We start from the raw sequence: 23,015 nt of genomic DNA on the forward strand, positions 1-23,015 counted from the left end.
GAGCACTCAATGTTTCACTGGGCTGGCTCCTCCATAATGGGTGAGAGGGGGGCAATATCCAGTGGGTCGATGCCCCCTCACCCATTATAAATGAGCCACCCCTGCATCCACATGACAATATATTTCCAATATTGGATCCTTGACCCTTTCTTGACAGCGTTCACAAATGTCATAATTCATCTTTCCAAGTGTTTGGTCTCCGACACTCTCAACACTTTTCACATGTATATGAAATGTCCTTCTCAAGCATTGGGTCTCTGACCCACCTTAAACATTGTTTGTATATATATTTCTGAGGCTTGTGGAACAAATCCTCTTCTCAAGCATTGAGTCAGCTCCCCTTTTTCCAACATTGTTCTCATCCATGTCAGTTTCTTTACTGTCTTTAATTGGGCTCTCGCGCGTTACCTTCATTGGTGTAGCTTGGGTCCCTACAGCCCCCACACTGCGGAGGAGCCCGCTACACCAGGTCTGGGGGGCCGGAGCTTGCAGAGCGAGGAGCATGCAGTAGGGTTTGGAGTTGACCATGATATGTGACACGTGTCACATGGCAAGTTCAGCTCTAACCCCTTCTTTCTTGAGGCTTACATATAGGAACCAGGAAGCTCCCCCTGCTTCCGGGTTTTTGTTAGTGAGCAGCACGGAGGAGCCAAGGGTGGCCTGGAGTGACAGACCGAAACTGGAAAAACAGGTAAGACATTTTTTTTTCTTTTTAATGTGATGTGTATTTTGCATTTGTGAAGTGCATGTCAGATTTAAGAATGCAAATGAGTCAGTCAGTGATGGGTGAATGAAAAGAAATGTTATAGTGTGTGTATGTTTGCATGTTCTGGGTGGGTGGGTGTGTGCCTGTGTGGAGAATTTAGTGAGAGAGGATGCATAAGCGTGTGTAAGAGTGAGTGACTGGTGGGTGAATAAGTAGGAATGTGCTTGTGTGTTTTTGAATGTTGTTGGTGGGTGGGTGGCTGTGTGCATGTGTAGAGAATGCAGTGAGGGTGGATGTAAGAGAAGGTGTATGAGTGAGTGACTGGTAAGTGAATGAGAAGGAATGTGATAGTGTGTTTTTGAATGTTCTGGGTGGGTGAGTGTGTACCTGTGCAGAGAATGCATTGAGAGTGGATGTAGGAGAAGGTGTATGAGTGAGTGATTGGTGGGTGAATGAGCAGGAATGTGATAGTGTGTGTTGAATGTTCTGGGTGTGTGGGTGTGTGCCTGTGTAGATAATGCAGTGAGCGTGGATGTAAGAGAAGGTGTATGATTGAGTGACTGGTCGGTGAATGAGTTGGAATGTGATAGTGGGGTGTGATTGTTCTTGGTGGGTGGATGGATGTGTGCCTGTGTAGAGAATGCAGTGAGAGTGGATTTAAGAGAAGGCGTATGAGTGAGTGACTGGTCGGTGAACGAGTTGGAATGTGATAGTGGGGTGTGATTGTTCTTGGTGGGTGGATGGATGTGTGTCTGTGTAGAGAATGCAGTGAGAGTGGATTTAAGAGAAGGCGTATGAGGGAGTGACTGGTGGGCGAATGAGTAGTAATGTGATAGTGTGTGTTTGAATGTTCTGGGTGGGTGGGTGTGTGCCTGTATAGATAATATATTGAGAGTGGATGTAAGAGAGCGTGTATGAGTGAGTGAGTGGGGTGAATGATTATGAATGTGATAGTGTGTGTTTGAATGTTCTGGGTCGTTGGGTGTGTGCCTGTGTAGAGAATGCATTGAGAGTGGATTTAAGAGAAGGTGTATGAGTGTGTGACTGGTGGCTGAATGAGTAGGAATGTGATAATATATTTTTGAATGTTCTGGGTGGGTGGCTGTGTGCCTGTATAGATTATACATTGAGAGTAGATGTAAGAGAGTGTGTATGAGTGATTGACTGTGGGTGAATGATTATGAATGTAATAGTCTGTGTTTGAATGTTTTGGGTTGGTGGATTGGTGTGTGCCTGTGTAGATAATACAGCAAGAGTGGATGTAAGAGAAGATGTATGAGTGAATGACTTTTGGGTGGATGAATATGAATGTGATAGGGTGTGTTTAAATGTTCTGGGTGGGTATGTGCCTGTCATAGTGGATGTAAGAGAAGGTGTATGAGTGAGTGAATGGTGGGTGAATGAGTTTGAAAGTGATAGTGTGTGTTTGAATGTTCTGGGTGGTTGGGTGTGTGGATCTGTGCCTGTGTAGAAAATGCATTGACAGTGGATGTAAATGAAGGTGTATGAGTGAGTGACTGATGGGCGAATGAGTAAGACTATGCTATTGTGTTTTTGAATTTTCTGGGTGGGTGGATGTGTGCCTGTATAGAGAATGCGGTGGGAGTGGTTGTAAGAGAAGGCATATGAGTGATTGACTGTGGGTGAATGAGTATGAATGTGATAATGTGTGTTTGAATGTTCTGGGTGGTTGTGTGGGTGAGTGTGTGCCTGTGGATAGAATGCATTGAGAGTGGATGTAAGAGAAGGTGTATGAATGAGTGACTGGTGCGTGAATCAGTAGCAATGTGATAGTGTGTTTTTGAATGCTGTGGGTGGGAGAGTGGGTGCTTGCCTGTGTAGATGATGCAGTGAGAGTGGATGCAAGAGAAGGTGTATGAGTGAGTGACTGGTCAGTGAATGAGTAGGAAAGTGATAGTGTGTTTGGAATGTTTTGGGTGGTTGGGTGGATGTGTGCCTGTGTAGAGAATGCATTGAGAGTGGATATAAGAGAAGGTGTATGAGTGTGTGACTGGTGGCTGAATGAGTAGGCATGTGATAATGTGTTTTTGAATGTTCTGGGTTGATGGGTGGGTGTGTGTCTGTGTAGATAATGTAGTAAGAGTGAACATAAGAGAATGTGTATGAGTGAGTTACTGGTGGATGAATAAGTAGGAATGTGATAGTGTATTTTTGAATGTTCTGGATGGGTGAGTGTGTACCTGTGCAGAGAATGCATTGAGAGTGGATGTAGGAGAAGGTGTATGAGTGATTGGTGGGTGAATGAGTATGAATGTGATACTGTGTGTTTGAATGTTCTAGGTGGTTGGGTCAGTGAGTGTGTGCCTGTGGAGAGAATGAAGTGAGAGTGGATGCAAGAGAAGGTGTATGAGTGAGTGACTGGTGGGTGAATGAGTACGACAGTGATAGTGTTTGTTTGAATGTTCTGGGTGTGTGGGTGGGTGTGATCATATGGCTTTTTGGGTATCGTGCATGCAATGGATGGGGATGCAGAATAACTCTGACACCAAATAATAAAACTAACTCAGGAAGATGGCAAAGGCATTGTTTTATTAACAATTATCTCAAACAGGGTGTTACAATAGACCTCAATGGACGTTCGCTCGAGCTCAGTGTATTTCTCATAAAAACATCCTTATATGCAGGAAATACATCAGCAGTGACATCATACTATGTGACAAATAAGAAAACCCTACTAGGGATTGTGATACATTCAAGGGGAACATCTAAGTATACTTTCTATAAGGGCTGGGATTGTGATAAGCTATCTACTGTCAGGTGGACAATTTATGCCTACCTCTAAAACATGTAATCTTGAACACTGTTAAGTACACAGTATGTCACTGCCTCTCAAGCTATAAGGCCCTTCATTATACTGCCTTCTATAATTGGTTGGCATGCTCGTGCCGTGTCTGGAACATTTGGTTCACTTAGCTGCATGTAAGCTCATACTCAGCTGCCAGGAGGTGGACTTGACTATACCTCTCCACACAATTAGCCCAGGATCTCTCATCACCCATGCCTTCTGCCATGAAGATTGTCTTTGAACTTGGCCTTGCAAAGTATTCTTGTCTCTGGGAACATATGGGAGTGTGAGCACTCAATATCGTTGTTCTAGAACTCCACGCTCAACTCTGTTTCCATCCTCGGCTCACGTGATACTTCACTTACTTGTTAAAGAAGGAGCTCACGCTGCGCTCTCCCCCATCCTCCCTACCTCAACCCCATCACTGCCGCCAGTGACATTTGATAATATAATTTTTTATTTGTACATAGTACTTGTCTTTAGTTTGAAGCATTTGCCCCTTTAGGTTAATATTACCTTTGCAAGTCACCTGTTTATATATATATATATATATATATATATATATATATATATATATATATATATATATATATATATATATATATATATATATATATATACATATATATACATATATATATATATTTTTTTTTTTTTGTTTTTTGTTTTTGGCTTGTTTTGTGTTGGCCCTGATATATGTCCCACTTGTTTACACCTTCATAAATACGTTCACCACTTGTTCTCATCGTTCATTGTGCTTTTTTACAGACACCTTTCGTGTAAATGCCTCCGCCATCTGTAAATCTGTTCTTGTAAGTCATTTCCGATCAAAATTGACATCCCTCTTCTTCAAATGAATGAAAGAAAAAACAACTAAACATGAGAGGGCTGCACAGCTATTTGGTCATTATACCATACTGAAGACATGAACTAGTATTACAGCAGCATTGTAGGCTGTGGATGCCATATGATGGCAACCTGAGCATCACATTTGATGACTATTCCATTCTTAAGACATTTGATAGTATTATTGTGGCATATGAGGCTGTGCATGACATATGGTGGCATATATTTAGTAACTAATTTATGATATGTGTATCACTGGTTGACATTGGTTGGCATTACTGGAGCATCTGAGGTTGCGCTAGTGTATGATGACAACAACGTCAAAATAAAATGTGTTACCCAGGGATGTGCCAACCCAAAACTTATTCAGTTCCAAGAGCTAAACCATAGGGCTTATCAATGCTCCTTTTTCATGATATATCTGCCTCTCTTGTGGGATAAACGTTTTTATTTGCAGTTCTTGTTAGCTACTCCCTCTTGACTCCTTTGACTGTAGCAGACTGACCTTCTGCCTTGACCCTGAAGTTGAAGTTGATGGTCAAATAAATAACACTTCAAAGGTTCAGCAGAGAAGCTCTAATCCCATCAAGCAAGCACCTGTTCGGCTTCATTGATGCAGTGCATGGCTTTGCAGCAGAGCCAGAGCAAAGGTGAGGCCAGGCAGGGCCACAGAAAATACATTACGGTCCACAATTGGCTTCGAATATTGCTGTCAGCATTTAAATGACTACCAAACACATCGCTGTCCCCTCTCTCCGGCACGGTATTGACAATCACAACCATTTTGCTGAGGAATGGCCAAATAGAATGTTTGAACAAAAATTAATGTTCACTGAGACTGTTGGTAAATGTGTTGACAACTTTGATAAGATTTCAGCCATGAGACGATAATGTCTTAGCATTTGAAATACAAATGCTTCAAGTTCCAACTAAGAAAGATATGCTAAGCAGTGCGAGAGGTCAGTTCTCGTGGGTCTCTCTCTGCCTGCCTGTCAGGCTGGGTGAGTGCAAGGCTCGCAGTTGAAAGCACGGGCAGGTGAGTAAGATTTTTCGAGCGTTTGTATGCTGTTGCTGTGCTTTTTCCCCAGCCCATCCTCATCGCTCACTGACCCTGTGTCATCTAGGACGGTTGCATGTGTTAATATCCCTGCAAAAATATCAGCATACAAAAATGTTGCCATATTTTTGCAGCGATATTAAGGCATGGAACCTGCGGGGGACACACTCGCAACCCCTGCGCCCAAAAAACCCTAATATTATTCCCACAAAAAATATCGCCTATGGGCGTTCCCGACGACCTTCCATTTTTCGTGGGGATAATATTACCTGATACCGTCTAGGACAACATGCCTGGAGTGCACTAATATATAATCACAATGCAATGTAGGGAATGCTCCCACCTGTGCTGTCAGGCCGTGCCTCTAAATGCATGGGCACCAACCCATGATGCTATGTCTGCAGAAATGTCCACACCAAGCGAAGAGCCCTACCCACCCCCAAGCAACCCCTTTTACAGCATATTCAGCAGCAAAAATTATAAAAAAACACCATAGGGTTTACAGGCAGCTCTAAACATGTAACATTTCAGCAACAGTCGCCTAGACTGCTGAGCTGTCTTTTCTTATATACAAAAATTAAATAAATATAGTATTTTAAAATTATTTCTTGTTTTTGTAGGGTTGATCTGTGGTGTGGATTAGGGGGTCTCTTTCTTTCTTCTTCTTTTCAGATGTCTCTTTGATTGAACATAGTTGTATTTCGCTGGCATGACCTCTATTTAAATACTGAGCTGTCTTTTCTCGGCGTTCTGCTTTCGTATCTAGTCCTTCCCCACACTTCTTCTGCGCCTGCCAAACAGCTTTGGCCTGTCCAACCCCCTCTTTTCCCCTCCACCCCACAATTAAGGCTCAGGTAGTCCAAAGATGAGGAGAGGCCTTCCTTCTTTGAAGCGAGAGACACTTGCTAATTTTGCAGGATGCAGGCTACTTCTTCACTGAGCATAAGCCCAGCAGGGGAGGAGCCAGAAGCCCTGTCACAGAGTGGTTCAAAGGCGCACGGAACTCAATCCTTTGTTTTGTTTTCTTTTTTGGTCGCACCATACACATACATACGGAATATCTACGGGGCAAACATCCACTCCAGTCCCCCTGGTTTAAGGAGTATGAGGCTAACTGCCCCCTCTGCCCCATGCACTCGGCACCTATGTCTAAATGCATGTGTCCCCTGGCAACCACCTGGACTGCCTGATGGAAAGGCAGTCCCTGACCACATAAAAAAACCTCTGTAACCATCCGAACAAATGCAAAGTGAGCTGTTGCTAGGGGTTAATGTGATATTTAGAGGACAGGGATTGGGGAATGGATCACTTTAGAATTCTTCAGCCCCAGCCTTGTCATTTCAGCCTACTGCGGTCCTATGGAAATGTTGGTTACCAAGACATTACTTAGAAGCACTTTCTGGTGACTAGGCGTGGGTAGGATAGTTGATGCAGTGGTCAGACTAATGCTCAGCTTGTGGTCAGAGCAACACAGTTCAGAGAATTTGAGTTGGCCCATGGGGACCTAAAGAGTTACCCAGAGAGTCACGTTGATCGAGTTGGCCATTGACATTGTTCATACATAAGCAGTGCGCAGTTTTGTTTATAGATTACTTCAGTAAATGTCTAAAAGGTTTGTTTTAAGGATGTCCCTCCGCCTGCCAAACTTAGATTGCCTTCTTCTGTTTGTCAGGTCGGAGGGATGCCCCAAAACTATGGTGATTGATAACCGCATCCAGTTAAGTTTCACATAAATTCACACATTACTGGAAAGTTATAGAATCGCACCTCACAAGGTAGCCTTGTATCACCCCAACAGTAAGGTCCTTGTGGAGAGATACGATTGTGTATACCAGTAGTCCACACAGAGTAGTCTCCAAGCCAGCCTTCCATGGGAAAGGGATATACTGTGCAGTAGATGGCCTGGGCATAATGCAGTGCAGAGCATTCAGTGCCAGGGGTGCTCTACTTTTGAACTGAGGCCGGGCCGTACCATAGGCACCCAGGTGCATCCCAAATGGTTGTATAATATTACAGGTAAGAAACAGCAAGTGAACTGACATATCCAGGATGAAAGTGTGACTTAGCGAGGCACAAGAGACGAGTAAGAGGAGATATGATTCCTCATTGAAGGGGGCTTTGTGAGAGTGAGGCTGCCAGAAAAATAGCAGACCATTATTCCAAGTATTCTTGGTTCCATGTGATAATGTCCCCGCAAAAATGTTGGCATGCAAAAATGGGACGAGGGAGCGGGGGACACCCCTGCAACCCCAGCTCCCATTTACCCCGTATATTGTCCCCATACATAATGTTGCCTAAGCCGTTTCCCGGCGACTATATGTATGGCAACATTCTATACGGGGACAATATTACCTGCTAACACTCACATTTCTCAATTCCCAAATTCTGCTGGAGGGGCAGTTGCTGTCGCGTCTGAGGAATGTTTGCGCTCCACCAGCAGCGAGATGGTAAGGCAAAGTGCTAGTCCGCTTACTGGAGAAGGTTCTGTGGCAGCCATGAGAAGGTTAGCTGCCACATGTCAGTCCCTCGTTCCTTCCTACCTTCTTTCCAAATGGAAGGATGGGAGCTCTGACACCTAACTTACTAGCCCATCAGCCTAGCTAGCCCAGCTATCACCAGATGCTCATGGTGCAATCAAGTCACTGATAAGAGTGCTGCAGTCTCCAGCTTCTATATAAGGGATCTACGACCTTGGGCTCTCCTATTGTTTTGAACACACACTACCATCTGTCCTAGCCAGCACAGTCAATGATGAGGGATCAATGGAGTCATAGTTCATAACAGCTGAAGTGCCACAAGTTACAGACCTTGTTCTAGACTGTGAACAGTTGTTACTTATGAAGGCGGAGCTCGCAGCAGGTAGCACCAGTGTCTTGTGATTTAGAATGAAGCCTTTTATTTACCTACCCGTGCCTCCATCTTTCACATCATGAATGAAACTCTAGCTTATGTACACACTCTATAGTAAAATTCTATGAGTGGCCTTGATCAGCTCCAGAGGAACTTAAAGCTGTACCCCTCAGCAATACTTTCGCGCAGAATTGGAATGTGGCTGCATTTAGTTAGGCAATTCCTCTGCTCTTCCCACCCATTTAACTTCCTTTATATATATGTATATCTATAGCAGGAGGGAGGAGGAGCCAGAGGCTGGGAAAGTGCTTGTGGAGTTTGGGGGGAATGTGCTAAGTGAGGCATGGAGGGCAAGTGCTAAGGGGGTTAGGGTGGGTGTCAGGTAGTGCAAATAGGGGGGTGGGTGGACCTGACTCTGTAGTCAATCAGGGAAGGGTGCCTGAAGGCGAGTGGAGGGTGCTGAGGCAGACTGGTCATGGGGGCACCTGGCCCCTATATGACTCAGAAGGGACCAAGCAGCCAGCCGTATCAGTGCAGGGTGCTTTAGCAAGGAAGAAGGAGAAGGAAGGGAGAGGAGAAGAAGAAGGTCTGGAGAAGCTTCGGGAACTTAAGGAGATTCGGCTCAAGTCTCAAAGGGGCAAGGAGGAGATTCCATGGGGAGATTCCTGCCAAAGAAAGAGATCTACCCCCCACTCTCTGCTTGGAGAAATGACTAACCTGCAGGGAGTTAGAGGTGAAGGATCAAAGGAATCTAGAACAGCAGTATTTAGTGAGACAAAGTTGAATATATAATTAGTCCCAGAAAGCCTTGTGGATGATGCAGAGGGTCTTGAATTTGATCTGTGCATTCACCGGCAGCCAGTGGAGAGCTATTAGGGCGGGAAAGATGTGGTCCCTGGGCTTGAGGCGAAGGATAAAACATGCAGTCCTATTCTGGACTAGTTTTAAAGGGCGAAGGAAGGACAGAGGCAGATTAAGAATGAGACTATTGCAGTAGTTATAGATGTTGAGTTTCTGGGGGGAGGTGAGGAAAGGGAGAATACCTCTGAGGAGGTGAAGCTGAAAGTTCTGAGAGTTTTCTTGGCAATGTCAGCAATATGCAGTGAGAAGGAGAGAGAGGAGTCAAAGATGACCCCTAGGTTTTTTGTCTCACAAGAGGGTGAGGGAAGGGGGCCCAGTGATGGGAGTCAAGGAGTAAGAGGGAAGGAGGGGGGAGTACCTATGAGAAGAATCTCAGTCTTACTGGCATTAAGACAGAGATCATTAGCAGCACACCATGCCTGAATAGCAGTCAGTCAGGAATGAGAGAGGAAGGAGAGGGGGTAGAGGAGGGAAGCTTGAATGAAAGCTGAGTGTCATCCGCATAACACTGCAAGTGAGGAGAGAAGGTGGAGATCAGGTGGGTGCGAGGATCAAGATACATGTTAAAAAGCTGTGGAAAGTCGCAGGTAGAGAGTGAAGTGGAGGAGAGGAAAGGGCCCGTTTGATCCCAGGAAGGCAGATTTGAAACGAAAGAGGTAAACAAAGCCAGAAACTCGTATGTGATTCCCAGAGTATCACAGAGTCGGTTAAGGATGGTGGCATGATTGACAGTGTCGCAAGCCGAGGACAGATCAAGGAGGATGAGAACAGAGAGTGAGTTGGAGTCGATGTTTGAGAGCAGATTTTCACGGGTGTTCAGGAGAGCAGTTTCTGTGACTCTGCCTGCTCTGAAGCCAGACTGGTGGTCATGAAGACAACCAACAGATACAGGGCCTCATTACGACTCAGGCGGTAAGGGGTTTACGGCGGCGTAAACAGAGCCGACCCTTACCGCCTGATTCCGAGGTCCCTTAGCGCCATGGAAGTTTTAACACCTGCTTTTAGCAGGTGTTAAAATCCATGGCGCTACGCCACCGTAATTTACGGTGGCGTAATTAACGCCTTCCCCACTCCCATTATGCCCTATGGGGCAAAAATGGGAATGGGGAAGGGTAAATGGGGAGTGGGGATTTACCGCCCCGCCAACCTCGGAATGGGGCGGTAAGTCCGCCAACCACCATGGCGTAAACATAGTTTACGCCATGGTGGTAAAGGTACGACCCAGGCGGTAACTTACCGCCTGGGTCGTAATGAGGCCCACAGTGTAGCAAATTAGTTGGGCGATGACCAACTTCTACAAAATTTTGCCCAAGACGGGATTAGTGGAGATAGGGTGGCAGTTCGCTGAGCAGGAAGGGTCCACAGATGGCTTTTTAAGGGGGGGGGGGCACAAGGGAGTGCTTGAGAGGTGGTGGGAAGGAGCCAGTGGCAAAAGAGTGATTACAGAACTCAGCCAGAGAGCAGTGGTGGAGCCAGGTTTTGATGCCAGGGGATGAAAGTGCTCCTCAGGGGGGCTGTAGGGAAATATATTATGAATTTCAACTAGGGCTCCACAATTCAACAGGGATGAGAGTTGAGTGTATTTCTGAGCGAGAGCAGATGCCAGTTTGTAAAGCATAAAGCACAATCCTGCTAAATTCTGAAGTCGAGATTGTTTCTGCACAATATGCACTGTTCTCATGGACTGGGTTGCAATGGGGATTATACTAGCATGTATTCATTACTAATGATTACTAATCTTCATCCCTCTATCTTCTAACATGCATGTCATATATCCTAGGCAAACCAGTCCCTGGCATATGCTAGTTTCTGTGTAATTTGGTAAATCCAGGCATTTGGGCTGTGCAGGGTTAGCTTGGAAATGCAATAAATTAAATGTGCAGAATTAAGGCTGCGCTGTGTTTAAATGAACACATGACAAGTCAAAAGTGTGGAAGGTGAAGTCCTTTTTGCTTATTGTTTAAAAGACTGTCAGAGGAGGAAACAGGGCAAATGTAACTTTTCCATCCAATTTGGTTCCACTCTAAACCGGCAGATTGTTCATGTGCTTCAGAAATATCTGTAGGGATGGCTGATTGACAAAAATGGAGGTGGTTTTGAATGACATGAGGGCACATAAAGGGGCAGGTATTTCTACAGTTTATGGAGGTATGATCTATATTTTGTGTAGGTCTCAGCAAAAGGCTGGTAGGAGGGAGGAAGAGGCTCACTCTCTGACTGCGTTCCTGGCTGGCAGCCGTCTCAGAAGAGTTTTGCTGACCCTGAGGGAAGTGTGCAGACAGGCACTGACAGAAAATATGTGGGCTTGTTCCAGGCGCAAAGGGTGTGGATCAGATAGAGAGTTCTGCTGTCTGGAGCTAGACGGGGTCACTGGCAGTTCAGGACACACAAATGATTAAATATTATTCTTGGTAAATTCAGTAAATCTGAGGAGCGTGCCAATGAGTGAATGTTTAATGTTAGATAGTGTAGAGTGGCAAATATTTTTATAAATTTATCAAATGTGGATGATTCATTTTAGGTGCTGTACAGTGACATTTTAAACATGCATAACTGTGTTAATGCGATTAATTTCAGATGTGACAGAAGCTCGTGCTCTGCCAAGTTTTTGTTGCGAAGTTCTAGGCCAAAGCTGGCAGAATTTTGGGCATTGTTGCAAATATAATGATCTGAAACCCATTGCAGGAAAAGCTTAGTTTTATGCAGCAGGCCAATTTTGAAGCCATCATTAATTGCAGGGGAATCTTTCTGCAAATGAGTTGTGTCAATTTGAAATGTAAGCTAGATATCGTGTTTTGCACATGTCATTCTGTATTTTGCATATTTTTTAATTCTGATAAAGAATAACAATTCAAAAGTTGAATCATCTCAGAATATTTATTACATGTTTGTTCTGTGATGGTAACACAGGACACTGGGAATAACCAATAGTGAGTTTGAAGACCGCGTGTGGTAATTTCACTTTGCCACGTGTGATAAGACAACAACAAATCTGGTTATTGTACACTGGATTTCAGAAGGGCTATCTGTGTGTGTGTGAATGTTCATATTTCATTTACATGGTAAATGTATTCTGAGCTGCAAGCCAGAAGTGCATATTGTGGTATTGTAAACACGATTCTGCAAGGGGATAAGTTCATTGTTTAGATTGTACCAAGTCCAGTATTTACTTACCATTAGTAAACTCGGTATAAGCACAATTATCAGGCAGTACTCTAATTTAGGCTTAATACTATACCACGAAATACCCAACACACCACCAACCAAAAATATTGCCCTAAATACCCACAACAGGGGGCCGTGCAATAGGGCAATGCCAGAACCAAAAATGCGAAATGACAGTGTGGCCCAGTTTTTTGGATCAAAATGGGCACTTATTTGTGGCCCAGTTTGATAAGATACTTCACTGTTCAAAGAGTAGTTTTGACCAGTACTAGTGAAAAAATATTCTTTAAAATGCACAATTTGCATCACATTTTATAAAAAGAAATCTCCCCTTGGATACTACTCAAACAGTGCTTCACAAAAAAGAATGTATTGCCATTTGCATTACAAATAAGCCGCCATAGCATCCATCCATATGAGCAAGTGATGCAAGTGCTTCGTTCAGTTCTGTATAGTAGGCAAGATCACATAGTAGGAGAGAGAGACATTGCATAACCCCAGGCAAAGAGGCAGCCATTGAGCATATGGCCCTTGGAAACATGCATCTGTTATTGGATGGGATTACACCAGAATAATTCTGAGTCTAAATAACCGGACAAACTCAAGAAGATGGCAAGTTGCTGTTTCATTAGCAATTATCTAAAACAGGGAGGTTGCAACGAACATCAACGGACGTACACTCATTCTCAGCTGTTTACAAACGAAATACAATTGTATACTTTCTTTGTATGTCAGAATGACATCACGGTAGGTGGAAATAGAAAAACACCTATCAAGGGTTGTGATTGGTTAAGGGACACATCTAGATATACAATCATATAGGAGCTAGGTTTGTTAATGGCTGTCAGATATCAGGTGGACAACATATGACTAGATGATCTTCATACTTCATTTAAGAAAAATCACTTACACATTATTTCATTGGTTTCTCAAGCTGAAAGTTCCTTCGTTATATGGACTAATACAATTGCTTTGGCATGCATGTGCCATGTCTGGAACATTCAGTTCAATTAGCAGCACATAAGGCAACACTCAGGAGCAAGTAGAAAGGACAGGAAGCTGCTCTACCACACAATTAGCCCAACATCTCTCATCACCCATGCCTTCTGCCATGAAATTCTCTGTGTACTTGTCCTTGTAGAGTATTCTTGGCCTAGGAATACAACGGGAGTGAGAGTACACGCTATTGTGTCTTGAACTCCAGCTTCAAACCCTATTTTCAGCCTTGACTCAAGAGACTGCGATTCTGTTCATTCTGCAATCAGGATGTGTACAAGTACCAGCTTCGATCCATCGAGAAAAGGGACACACCACCACCAATAGATACCTATATATATTACATGTCTGCAGCATATTGAGGTAATCAATATGCAAATGCTGAAACTGACCATTTGGACGGGGTATTACTCCTCTGATTGTTCTTAGTGTATGTCCAGCTATAAACTTCTGACACATGATGCAATTCACAATGAACTTTGCAACGTGTTCCGATAGATTGGGAACAAACCAGTCCTCTGCAATAGTGACAGCAAGGATTTCTCATGTTATAGTGTGCCTTTTAGTAGTGCTGCTGGCATCACTGACTTTCCAGTGCTTTCCTGTCTCCATAGTGCTTTCGTGGGGATAAACAACACCCCCTCGATCTCCATAGATCTTGTGCTTCTTGTGGGGCTCTACCCTGATCTCTATTAGTTGCGTAATCGACAGCATATTGAACCACTCCTGTGCATGCTTCTATTTGATACTTCTTTAACATTTTCAGTTTTGAAACTCAACATTTCTGAGGAATACACAACCCTTTTAGCTTCCAAATCTGCAGCTTCTTTTCCAGGAGAAATAAAGTCTGTTCGTTTAGCATGTGCTGCACATTTTACGATCGCTATGGCCACTGAGATTTATAGTGACTTAATGAGCCTGTCCAATAAAAATGATTATTGTACTGAAGTACCGTCTGCAATAACCCCTCCTTTTCCAAAGTGATAGCCCTGCGTTTAGGGTTGACATCGCATAGACTGAGTCACTGTCACCATCAATTCCTGATCTTTGTGTTTCTTAAGAACAGCAATATGCGCTACCAATTCTGCTGACTCTACTGAAAAATGGGATGGTAGTCTTGCACTCGCCACTACTTCAAATTCACCATTTAATCTGTGTCTTACAACTGCGGTACCTGTAAGCCTCTCCCCACAAATCTGATCGATTTTTGATGATCCATCAATAAAAAGAATCTCCCCTCCCGCTAAAGCACTTTCTTTCACACAGTGTATATCACCATAAAACTCAACATAGTTAGTGCAATCGTGTACATGATAACCTTCTTCTTTAGGTTCAGCTACAAACGTGGCTTTATTTTACATCTCACAATTTTTATAGCTGGATTAGAAATCATAACTTTATATTCAGAAGCTCTTTGTGTCATAAATGTACTTTTGGATTTCTCTAAAATGTTGAATAAGGCATGCTCCACATATAGCATCATTGCACAGCCCATAGTAATACTTGCGGACTTCTCAAACGCAAATGTAGCATCAGCCAAAGATTGTTTGCATGGAAATTGTCCTCTCATTAACTTGATCTAAAATCCCACTGTAGTACGCCAAAGGTTTATACTCTAGTGTTGGTCTTTGTGTGAGTACTGTTGTCATTATTGATCCATTAGTGTGTGAAAACAAATACAACTCTTCACTATAATTGGGGATTCCCAAAACTGGAGCTGTAAAAATTTGCTTTTGTTAATTCCTCAAATCCTTCCTCCATTTCTTCAGTCCATTCTTTCTTTTTCTCACCAACTTGTGCTTTCTTAAGTGCTTGCAAAAGTGCTTTTGTGTATGTGCTGTGGCCGAACACCCACGCCCTACAATAATTGCATAGGCCCAGAAATTGCTGCATTTGGCTTTGGTGTTTTCATGATAACCCCTGCTCTATCAGGTGTCACTTTCTTTCCTTCATGTGAAATTAACTGGCCTATGTACAACACTTCTTCCTGGTAATACTGTAATTTCTCCTTATCCACTTTGCATCCCTTGTCTGCCAATACAGTCATTAACTGAACAGAGTCCTGCCTACATTCATCCTCTGTTTCACTACAGATTAATTTGTCATCTATGTAGCAAATTATTTTGAGTCCATATTAGCTATATCCATCTGTAGGACCCTAATAAAAATTGACGGGGACTCACAGTGTCCCTGAGGCAAATAATTATGTTTTACTCTTTTTTATCTTAACATAAAGGAAATAAGTTCTTGTGAGTCTTTGTGCAACGGGATTGAGAAAAACGCATTTTTCAAATCGATCACTGTGAAATACTTAGCTTCAAATGGGATACTACACAATATTGTTTCGGAGTTCAGAACTAATGGAAATTCAGCTTCTACAATCTGATTAGGAGGGCACAAGTTGTGAAGAAACCTCAATGACCCCCCTTTTGATTTTTTGATCGGCTACACCGCAGTATTGTATGATGGAGTCTGATGGCACTAGGATTCCCTGTTTCATCAATGCTGACACAGTCTAAATATGCCTTCATCAGCTTCTCGGAACATGGGGTATTGTTTACTTGCAGTAAAATTGCTCCTGGCTTGAGTTTTATTTCAACCTCCCCTATTCCCTTCAATAGGTCAACGTCATATGGGCCCATAGTCCAGAGGATACTTGGCACCTTTTCTATGTCTTCCTAGTAGAACGCTGGTCTTTGCTGCATCAGTGCCATTCACTGTGCGACTTCCATTTTCTCAATCTTTATCCAATATGTAATGCTTATAAAAAAACACTAGCTCATCATCTATGCATTGATCTCTGAACATATCTTCATCTGTTATATCAGTCAATCTGTATCCCTCCTCAAAAGCTATCACTGTTCTCCATATGCTGCCTTCGTCATCTACTCCTTCAAGCATTGCCATTTCCCCTAGTAGTATAGATGCTTCCAATTCTATCGTAATAATCAGCCATTCTTCCTCATCCATTGGTATTTGTGGTCCATATAAAAATTTGTCAGTGATCCTCACAATTTTACCTACTATTCCAGGTAGCCATGTTAATAAAATGCTCACGCCATACATGAAGACTTCCGCATCTACCGGAACCCCTTGTCTTGTAAATGCCAGTATAAACACTCCTACATTTAAATAGTGTATTCCTGGAGTGGCTCACACTATTCCTTGATCAGTGAATTAAATTGTATTTTTAAGTTTCGTCATCAAATCTCTACCCAGAATGTTAACTGGAGTTTGTTTGCGAATTAAACAAGGGGACAGACATGTCACATTCCCCTATAAAAACTGGTAATTTATTAGTAAAAGGACTACATGTATAGCTCCAGAGAACCCTTGATGGCAATACCTGGCATGGTGTATTTTCCCTCCCTTATACAAGATCGAGTCACCCCAGTGTCTACAAGATAAGAAAAAGATTTGCCTCCTATCATTACATCGACCCTTGGTTCTTCTTGGGGCTGATTTTACTGATAGTACTAAACACATCAAGTCACCCTGTGAGCCGTCCTATTGAGGGTACACATTCATCTCTGTCCCCGTAAAAGGATTCCCTCCTACCACAGTGACAGCCCCTATCCTAGGTGCTGGTATTTGCCCTGTGTTTGCATTCCATTGTGTCTGCATAAGTGCTTGTTCTGACTGCTCTTGCAGTGGGTGCATTTGCACTGGCCCCTGCTGCTGTGCCTGCTGTGCTTGTGGTGCCTGGCTCTGATAGGATGTGTGATCCTTGGCACATCCCTCTTGTGTTTGTGTGCTGTATGGCGGTGGATGACCTGTCTCCCCTCTTGAGTTGTGTCCATTTTGTTGAATGTTTCCTTCACTTCTACATACATGCGCAATATGCCCTATCTCCCACAATTCCACATAATAGGGGTGGCCCTATGGCAAATCCACCATTATATCCCCCCTGAATGTTCTGACTTCCACCCTGGGCATTTTGAAATCTACCTTTGGTGTTCTAAAATCCAGCTCCTTTTCCCCTGACTCCTCCACCTCAACCTCGTGGCCAAAACCCATACCACTTTGATCCACTGCGTGTTCATTATTCACCTGTGAAAAACAAGTTATTTCTTGTGTTCCTCCTCCTTCTCCAAGTGTCAATAATACTGCCCCTTCCATAGCAAATTCTGACCATTTCTTCTGAGCTAACTTGGCTTCCTCATCCTTCATGTTCTCATCTGGCTTTCTACTCCTCTCTTGTAATAATCAGCAATGATGCATGATAGTCAACTGTATCACATCCCACAGCTTTGCTTCCATTCCTACTTGTTTTTTCATTTGTCTCTGTACTTTATCTGGCAATCCCTGACACAAAATGTGATCGAACAATGACACTGTTATTTCCCAAGGCTCAAGCATCTGAAGCTGCCATCTATCTTGAATATCCTAAATATAAGCACTAGGGTCTTCATCTTATTTCATTTTATGTTTCAAAATTGCACCCATATCTGACGTATCGGGATACTTTACCCTGAGAGCCCTCCAAACATCTGCCCTACAATTATGAAATGGCACTCTATCATGCGCTGTATTTTGTGCTGTCACACTTGCATATCTCGCTCGTTAATGTCGTCAGCTCTCTCTGCAAGAATAGCTGCTAATAGACCTTTTAGCCAATGTATTTCCCCCTGTCATTTTCTCTAATTTGTATATCCATTTCCCAGGCCCTGAAGTCACATTAGGTAACTTGCATTTTAGGTCAACCTTATCCATCTGAGGCCATGGAATATATTGCGGTCTTGCTCCCCCTTCTCTAACAAGGGGAATTGAGTGAACCCCATCCCATAATTGAACCCTATTATTCAGTTATTCAATGCAGGGGTAATCGCCCCTGTTCATCTTCATGCTGGTAACGACCTTAAATTACTCACCTAGGGTGGGGATTCTCCTTTCACAAAACAGGATCGTCTTTGGGAAAGGTTGGGATATGGTATAGGATCTGGTGTTTTTCCCCAGGGTGTTCCAGATCTGACCATTTTACCTCTTTATTCAGACTTTGACTTCCCAAGGGGGCACATGCACCCTCCCCTTCTATCTTATCACCTGACTCCCTTTCTTCGTCTGACATTGCTACACCCCAACTGGTGCGACTATCATCCTCCTCTTCCCTATCTAAATCTAATCTACTCAAAGACAATGCTCTGCATTCATCAATGAACATGTTTTCCTCCTCATGCCCCGTTTTTGTTATTGGGGATCATTTGCCGCTCCTATGAGTCCTATACTCGCTGTTCTGCCTTATTTGATGATATAACTTATTGATCCTCTCTCCAATACCTTCTGCATCATATCTTTCTTCTTCTTGTGATACTTTAGGTATTTCTGGAGCCACTTCTCTTATTGGGAACATTGTTCTTATTATTTCCCATCGCCCCTGTATTTCATCCCTCAGTCTTATTAGTTATTTATGAACAAGACTGGTGTCAAGGTCTGGCTGTCTTCTGTTCTTTTTCATACCTTTTTCCAGTTCCCTTCGTTCTCTCACATCTATTCTTAACCCTCTCTTCTTCTTGCTTTCGTGCTTCCCTTCTTATTTTGTCTTCTCTCCTTCTCTGTAATCTTTTTTTCTTCACTCATTGTGCCTCTTCTTCCCCTCTTTCTCTCTTCTATCCTTTTCTTCCTTCTGACTTTCATACTTCCTTTGTTCCTCTGGTCGCTTTTTGTCTTTCTCTTGTCCCTCTCTATTTGTATCTCTATATATATTTTCCTGTCATTCCCTTCTTTTCCTTCTTTGCTCATGCTCCCTAAACCGCTTCTCTCGTTCCCTATCCTTCTTTTCTTGCTCGTCTTTGTCTTCCTTTTGCCTAACCTCCAAAATGCTTTTTCCCATCTAACTTGAGTAATATCTGTCCTACCATTCATTCGTTCTGTACAAGCGTTACCTAATCGGCCCTATCCTTCTCTCCTTTCCATCTCTTAATTTCCTTGTCTCTGGGCCTCATCACGAGTTGGGCGGTAACACCGGTGCTTTTAGCGCTGGCGTTATTAGCCCTACCGCCAAACCCACTGGCATTATTAGTGCCGGATCACTGGTTTGGTGGAACAGGATATCCCCATTCCCCACTGAGCCCATTCGGGAATGGTAAGAGCGCGAAATTTCGGCAGATTTCGCCCCAGCTAAGAGCTGGGGGGAAATCAGCCGAAACTGTGATTTAGCGGACCCTTAAATGCAGCGGTAATAGCGCTACCGCCGTATTTAAGGGTTACAGCCAAACTCGTGATGAGGCCCTATATCTGTTGATATATTCGATCTCTCGCTTCGCTTATTCCTCTTTATCTCGTAGGAACCTACACAAGTCTTCCTTCTTTTTACTCTCTTCTGGACTGTGATCAATACTATAAGCAGGGGGTGCATATACTGCATTAATATACCCCACCACTGCTTTTAATTCTTTCAAAGGATTAAATCTTGTCTCTTCTGCATCTACATTCTTAGTTTCAGGCAGAGCAAGAGGAGCCGAGGGCTCAATGCTCTCCCCTTTATGCTGATTAAGCATCCACTTCTCCGGTGTCAGGTCCTCTTTCTCCTCTTTTTCTCCTCTTTATACATGTGCCAAAGTTCTAAAACTGCCAGTTTTTTCTTGAATTCCTTTCCTGTGTATGCAGCATGCACATATGTGGTCATATGTTGTAATACTACCTTTGACAATGATCCCCCTTGTGGCCATGGCATGAACATTTTATCAGCTGTGCCCTTTACCCATTCTGCACTGTACTGTTTAAGCGTGGATGCATGTCATGGTCAAGTTTTACACATGTGCATAAGAGGAGTGGCCTCCATAATGACAAGTCACAATTAACTATCGATACTTACCAGATTGTTACCTTATTATATTTAATAAATCTCTACTTCCCTCAAAGCTTATTGCTCACTACTTTTAATCACAAAAACAATAAATATGAGCAAGTTTAATCAATCGCTGCTCAATCCTCTTTTATCTCAACAACCTACCTGTCTTCTGAATGCCACCAATCATTTACTACACTTAATTCAAAACAAATAAAATTCCACAATTTTACAATTTATCACTTTTCAGAACTTCATACATCAAATAATAATCAAAACAATAACACAGTACACATTAAAAACCTACCTGATCACCTTCTCTTTTCCCTATAACATTATACTAAGAGGTATTCTTCCTACACCTTCAATTATATTACCCTGTACAGAATTTAAGACGTCACCTTCCACGTTCCTGACCGTGTGAATCCTCTCTCTTAATATTCCAAATGGAATTTGAGAAGGCTTCTTCTATCTCCCTTCAAATAGGATTACCTAGGCGTTCCTTTATCTAAACAAAATTCTTGTTACCCAACTTATTTTTTATAAAATATCACAATCCAACCCCTTTGTATTGCCATTTCCCTTAGTCTACATCCATTTAGTATCGACTCCTTCTCCAATCCAACCACTTCACCTTCCGTCCACAGAGAAACTGTGGAAACCGAGAAGGGATTTCTTCAAAGAGGAACCTTCCCACTGTCTCAGTTTTTCTTGCAAGTGTATTTCTATCAGCCGCTCTCCACAGGAAACTCCACGATCTTCCGGCTAATGGCAGAGGATGCCCGATCGTCCAAAATTCTGAAGTCAAACAAGTTTCGATCGAAACCATCTGCACCGCTACCACATGAGCATATGGCCCTTGGAAACGTGCATCTGTTACTGAATTGGATTACAAATAACTTGACAATCTCAAGAAGATGGCAAGTTGTTGTTTTATTAGCAATTATCTTAAACAGGGAGGTTACAATACACGTTAATGGATGTACGCTCTTTCTCCGTGGTTTCCACATGAAATACAATTATTTACTTTCTTTGTATGTCAGAATGACGTCATGCTACGTAGCAATAGTAAAAAACCTATCACAACTGGGATTGGTTAAGGGACACATCTAGGTATACAATCATATAGGAGCTAGGTTTGTTATTGGCTGTCAGATATCAGGTTGACAACCTATGACTACCTCTTCATACGTGTCATTTAAGACAAATCAGTTACACAGTGTTTCATTGGTTTCTCAAACTATAAGGTCCTTCATTATATGAACTAATACAATTGTTTTGGCACGCTTGTGCCATGTCTGGAACATTCAGTTCAATTAGCAACACATACGCCAAGACCCAGGTGCAAGTAGATAGGACATGAAGCTTCCCTACTACCCAATTAGCCCAACATCTCTCATCGGCCATGCCTTCTGCCATGAAATTCTCTTTGTTCTTGGCCCTGCAGAGTGTTCTTGGCCTAGGAATGCAAAGGGCGTGAGGGCACTCGCTATCATGTCTGAAACTCCAACTTCAAGCCTTATTATCAGCCTTGACTCACGTGACAAGAGACCAAGCTTCTGTTAATTCAGCAATCTATTAAATGTTTTAATGAATTAAGACATGGTGGCCTTTGTGTTTTTTCTTTCACCTTAACGTGAGAGGATTCATCCTCCACACACATGTTCCTCCTCAGCGTAGATAGCTGACCTTGACTTCAGGCCAGACAGCCTCCCAACGCACCCCCAACAACCTGCTATTCTACTGCGACACAGTCTTTTGTTTTCTCTTCACGGTTCTTTGGCTTACTTATTTCATAATACCAATGTCCAGTTTCTGTACAATGGTGGCTCCGTCTGCATTCTATTCACTACTTTTCTTAGATCCTTCTCATATTCCTTCTGGGATCTCCTCCTGCAGGCTGGCATCAATTCGAGGGTACATTCAATATGGTTGTCTTAATGGATACCGGCTTCCAAATACTCGCTGCAGTATTGGTACAATAGCTGGTGTTAGACAGGGCACGGTCCCATGTCTCCAATAAAGGGGATCTAGGGGGGTAGGATCTCCTGCGGATTTATACAGCTGCTCACTACTACCCAACATGTACTAAACACTCAAATACACACAGACAAAACATCACAACATTAAAGTATCACTGGCATATGTTATAACTGTGCTAAATAGACTCTGTTGCAAACATATGATATGATAGTTTATTTATAACACGCTTAATACCCAGAGGTTTCTCAGCACGGACCCGGGATTCGAACCTGTGTTGCTCTGTGTCGTCTTGCTTCCAAGGCGAGCACTTGCCCCTAAGTTATCCTTCTGAGACGACACAGACCCTCTTGACAAAAATGCATCACCTCCCAGTCCCCACAAGGGCAAACTGAACACCTCACATATCCTGCTCCCTCCCTCTGTGCTGTCACAGAAGCGGGTGTCTGTGTAGACTGAGAGGGGAGGGAAACAGAGTGCCTCTAGTGAAAAGCAAAGTAGGAGGGGAAAGTTGAGTCGGTCAAATTTTTGATAAATGTTCTTTAGCGACAGTTTGGCCTTTTTTAGAATAGTGAGGATCGGGTTCCTGCTAAATAATCATTTACAACATTTACATTGGAAAGGTTTCGGTGTACAGCAACGTATTGTTGCTTCCACCTGAACTTTATGTGAAGTTTTTTAATTTACATGTGCAACGCAGTAAAATGCACTTACATGTGAAATACTACAATTTTTAAAAGAGGGACCTAGATCTCATATGGAATCACGTTAATTTAAATACATCAAAAGACAGCTGTCACACTATATGCCAACTGCGCAAATATGACTTTGCTTGAGCGCAGTGCACGGGGTGCCGCTGCAATGGGGGCGTGGGTGACACCAGTCGTTCCCTCAGGAGAAGTTTCACACTCCTGTTCCCGGTGCAGTAATGACCCGAATGGGCATCGATTAATGAGATTTA

Source organism: Ambystoma mexicanum, chromosome 11, assembly GCF_040938575.1.
Source record: "Ambystoma mexicanum isolate Mex_15411 chromosome 11, UKY_AmexF1_1, whole genome shotgun sequence".
NCBI lineage: Eukaryota > Metazoa > Chordata > Amphibia > Caudata > Ambystomatidae > Ambystoma > Ambystoma mexicanum.